The sequence below is a fragment of the Nuphar pumila genome, chromosome 17 (genome assembly GCF_984573655.1).
Source record: "Nuphar pumila chromosome 17, dmNupPumi1.hap1.1, whole genome shotgun sequence".
In the NCBI taxonomy this organism is placed as follows: domain Eukaryota; kingdom Viridiplantae; phylum Streptophyta; class Magnoliopsida; order Nymphaeales; family Nymphaeaceae; genus Nuphar; species Nuphar pumila.
The window spans coordinates 77,412,048-77,417,386 of NC_143265.1; the positions used below are offsets into that span (position 1 = coordinate 77,412,048).

The window sequence follows — 5,339 nt, forward strand, 5'->3', positions numbered from 1 at the left end:
GAAGCACTTTGATCGTACTCATCAGAACTTCGCAATGGAAGTGCGAAATGTTAGACTCGGTCTATGTACAGATGGATTTAATCCGTTTGGGGGTAGATCAACTCCATACTCATGCTGGCCAGTATTTGTAACTCCATACAAACAAATCAACAATAAATAGTGGCGTGTGTGTCAAGGGTATCAGCTACGGTGAAAATGAACATGATTACTACGGTGTTATAGAGGAAATAATGGAGTTGACTTACTTAGGCATGAATAACAGGGTTACGATATTCAAGTGTCATTGGTTTGATCCAACTGCAACAAGACTCGACAAAGCTTCAGGCATTGTGGAGGTGAATCATAAATCCAGGTTTGGAACATATGAACCATTCATATTAGCCTCGCAAGCTTAACAAGTTTATTATACTTCATATTCGAGTATAAAAAAGTCAGATAGAAATGAATGATGGGCAGTTTGCAAGGTGAAATCCAAACTATACCCCGAGTATGATCAATTACAGGAAGATGAGTTAGCTGAAGACAGTGATTACTATCAATCAGATGATGTCTGTGACTTCGCTTATGGTCACGATGTTGCGCATGATATGCATGTCATATCTCCATTGGCTGATGAAACATTCATAGAGGAATGTGATCCAAATGATGTACCAAGTGGATGGGCAAACAATGAAGAAGAAGAAGAAGAAAGTCAAACTAGTGACGATGAAAAATTCTCAAGCTAGTGAGCAAAATCTTATACTACAAACCTCTATTTAAATGCATTGTAATACTTGATGTGAGTTGTATTGCAATACTTGGTGTGAATGATTAAAAATTTTATTTAAATGTATTGTAATACTTGATACGAATGATTCGAATGCATTGTAATACTTGATGTGAATGATTTCAATTATCTGAATGTATTATAATTTATGCAATTAACGAATGATTTGAATTAGTGCAATACTTGATGTCAATGATTTGAATTATTTAAATGCATTGCAATGCTTGATGTGAATGACTTGAATGCATTGTAATACTTGATGTGAATTATTTGAATGTATTGTATGACATATGTTATTTGTTAGAATATGGTTCGTGGAGGTTATAGTGGTCGCTCATCCAGTAGTAGCCAGACTCAATCTTCATCTTCACGGGCTCCTGTGATAGATATATCATATAACTAATTAGATGCTTGATTAGTTCAAATGCACATTCTGAGAATTTCTAATGTATTTTTTTACAGATGATGTTGCGCCTGTACACGACCCACCTACACCAGTTGATCACACAAGTCAACAGCCAACACAGGAAACAGGGTCTTCTCAGGCTGGCACAAGAAGACTCATTCGAATAGTGTATATCGATAATCGACCGTAAGTATTTTGTTTTCAATTATTGCATATCTTTTAAATATTTTATATTGATATTTACTGTGTAACAATTCATGTGCAGCACGAGGTTTGAGCCACAAGAAGTAGTACGAGAGATTAGGAATTCACTTCTTCAACATCTACCAGGACCAGTTGCTCAATGGAAAGAGTACCCAAAGGAGGTGTTAGACAGATTGTGGTCCTCATTCATGGTATACAGTTGTTCCTCATAGTTAATGTGTTTCATATTTAATTTATTTAAGCAATGTCTACTAACTTTCTGAAAATATTTGTAGGCTTCGAATCGCTTTGCAACTACGGTGGAAGAAAATGATGCAAGGAAGGTGTGGCAGAAGGTCCAATCGATTTGCAGACATGCTGCACACTATGAAGACTGCAGCAAAAAAAGCATCTGGCGTAGTAGATGATCCATTACTGTGGAAGGACCATGGTCCTATTACTATCAGGAGAGATTACTGGGATGAAATGTGCGATAAGTGGGCGGGAGATGCATTTAAAAATCGCTCTGCGAAGGCTTCACAAAATCGATCGAAGATGCCTGAAGCCCATCTACACACAGGTGGATCTAAGACATTTGGGAGCCACCTAAAGAAAATGGTAACTCATCAATATATAATATTAATTTTATAAGTATTGTTGCAAACTTGTGTACTAAATCTTTTGTCATTTAACTTCGCAGGAAGCAGAAAAAGGAGTCAGTGTACCATATAAGGATGTGTTTGTAGAAACACATAAACGGAAGACCACGGGAGTCTTCGTATCAGAGAAGACGAGAACGACAACAGTATGTATTAATTCTATTAATAATCATTGCAATATATATGCAAGTTATCATAATGTTATCATTAATTATTAATGAATACTTTAAACATTATTTTGTAGGAGGCATATGAGCAACAGATGGTAGAGCGATATGGCGAAGACGCTACTCAGCATCCATCATTTGATCCTACAGCATGGGTGACTGCAGCAGGTGAACCCAAAAAAGGTCGCGTGTTCGGGTTTGGGAGTAATATGAACACTTCACCAGTTATTGGTTCTTCCAGTTACGGCTCACCGACTTCTTGCGCCGACATAAGCTCCAAGCAGCCGACTATTCTTTCCGGTGATGATGTACGCGAGATCATTAATGAATCACTGAATAACTACTTTCAATACACCGTCGCCCCCTTTCTCCGAAATGAGATCAAGGCCGCTGTTCAGGATAGGGGATCTTCGATTCCAGGTCCCTCTCAGGTATAATCACATATATAGTTTTTTTGACTGTCTTAAAGCACATCTGAGCATGGTAGAATCACATATAGAGTTTTTCTAGATGCCTTAGAACACATATGAAAATGCTATAATCACATATTCAATTTTTTTACTGCCTTAGCACACATATGAGCATGATAGAATCACATATAAAGTTGCTTTGCGTGCCTTAGAGCACATATGAGCATGCTATATTCACATATTCAATTTTTTTACTGCCTTAGCACACATACTAACATGATCGAATCACATATATAGTTTTTTGCCTGCCTTAAAGCACATCTGAGCATGGTAGAATCACATATAGAGTTTTTTTATATGCCTTAGAACACATACGAACATGCTATAATCACATATTCAATTTTTTGACTGCCTTAGCACACATATGAGCATGATAGAATCACACATATATATATATATATATATATATATATATATATATATATATATATATATATTTAACTTTTTGTCTGCCTTAGAGCACATATGAGCATGATAGAATCACATATAAAGTTTTTTTGATTGCATTAGAACACATATGAGCATGCTATAATCACATATTCAGTTTTTTGACTGCCTAAGAACACATATGAGCATATTATAATCACATATTCTGTTTTTTGACTACCTTAGCACACATATGAGCATGCTATAATAACATATAGAGTTTTTTAACTGCCTTAGAACACATATGAACATGTTATATATCATTTATGATAGAATCACATATAAAATTTTTTGTTTTGCCTGCCTTAGAGCACATATGAGCATGCTATATTCACATATTCAATTTTTTTACTGCCTTAGCACAAATACGAGCATGATCGAATCACATATATAGTTTTTTGCCTGCCTTAAAGCACATCTGAGCATGGTAGAATCACATATAGAGTTTTTTTATATGCCTTAGAACATATATGAACATGCTATAATCACATATTCAATTTTTTGACTGCCTTAGCACACATATGAGCATGATAGAATCACATATATATATATTTAACTTTTTGTCTACCTTAGAGCACATATGAGCATGATAGAATCACATATAAAGTTTTTTTGATTGCATTAGAACACATATTCAGTTTTTTGACTGCCTAAGAACACATATGAGTATATTATAATCACATATTCTGTTTTTTGACTGCCTTAGCACACATATGAGCATGCTATAATAACATATAGAGTTTTTTAACTGCCTTTGAACACATATGAACATGTTATATATCATTTATGATAGAATCACATATAAAATTTTTGGCTTTGCCTGCCTTAGAGCACATATGAGCATGCTATATTCACATATTCAATTTTTTTACTGCCTTAGCACACATACGAGCATGATCGAATCACATATATAGTTTTTTGTCTGCCTTAAAGCACATCTGAGCATGGTAGAATCACATATAGAGTTTTTTTAGATGCCTTAGAACACATATGAACATGCTATAATCACATATTCAATTTTTTGACTGCCTTAGCACACATAGGAGCATGATAGAATCACATATAGAGTTTTTTTATTGCCTTAGATCACACATGAGCACATGATAGAATCACATATAGTGTATAATTTATTTCATTATATTTTGTTTATCAATACTGACTGTTCTTTTCTTGTGTAGGCTGCTAGCGATAATCAGGGTAGTGGAGCTGAAGGGACAGATAAAGACAATGAACAAGAAGACGCACAAAATCTTGGCGATGATTAGAGGACTGTGTTGAAGAAGTTCTATTTTTTTTATTTTTCCTAATTGTAATTGTTGAATTGTAAATAATTAAACTTCTTAATTTTAAGGTGGAACGATTAATTATTATAGATACTTGTTATATGATTTTTTTTGTGTGGTTTGTTTTTTATTTACAGGAAATATAAATTGTACAGGAAATAGAAATTGTACAGTTCTCGGTAATTAATTTTTAAATAAAATTTTTTTTATTTTTTTTCGTGTTTGCGACGGATTAGCGACAGATGATTCTATCGCTATTCATATTAATCTAGCGACGGCTTAGCGACGGAACCATCTGTCGCTATTCATATTAATCTAGCGACGGCATAGCGACGGAATTAAATCCGTCGCCAAGCCGTGGTCGCCGTTTAGTACCGGCGGATTGGCGACGGAATATAGCGCTCGTTATTCCGTCGCAATTAGCGACGGACCTGGCGACAGAATTATTCCGTCGCCAGTTAGCGTCGAAATATTCGCGACGTAAGCATACTGTCGCCTCGTTGTCGCTAATCCGTCGCTAACATGGTTAACGACGGATTCGCGACGGAATGTGGTCGTCGCTAATCTACTGCTTTGTTGTAGTGTTACTACAATAGACGAACTTGAGTCGAGCTTAAACAAGCTAAGCCTGAGCCGAGCTTGAGCTAGCTTGGTTCGTTATGTAGAGAAATGAAGATAACAAAAAATTTATGAAAGTAATATATGATCTAACAAAGACACAATCAAATCACAACGCAAGGGTTTACGTGGTTCGGTCAACACGACCTATATTCATGGGGCACGAAGAGAATAATCCACTATAGTAAGAGTAGAGAGTACAACGTCCAATAACTTACTAAAAGCTAAAGAGAACAACAACAAAAGAATCATAAGAAAAGATGAATACAAGATTACCTCCCGGGTGCACAACCAAGATTAAAACTCACACCACAACCAATACCTTTCTCTAAGGATCAATATGTGGTGACAAACCTTCTTT

The 5,339-nt window shown here is 35.6% G+C and overlaps 1 long non-coding RNA gene across 1 annotated transcript; it reads left to right on the plus strand.

Annotated features, from left to right (window-relative positions):
• The first annotated feature begins 1,271 nt into the window (after positions 1-1,271).
• On the plus strand, positions 1,272-4,447 carry LOC149812321 (uncharacterized). Its single transcript, XR_016428597.1, has 2 exons — positions 1,272-1,358; positions 4,256-4,447. It is a non-coding gene; the product is annotated as an uncharacterized LOC149812321 (long non-coding RNA).
• Positions 4,448-5,339: the final 892 nt, after the last annotated feature.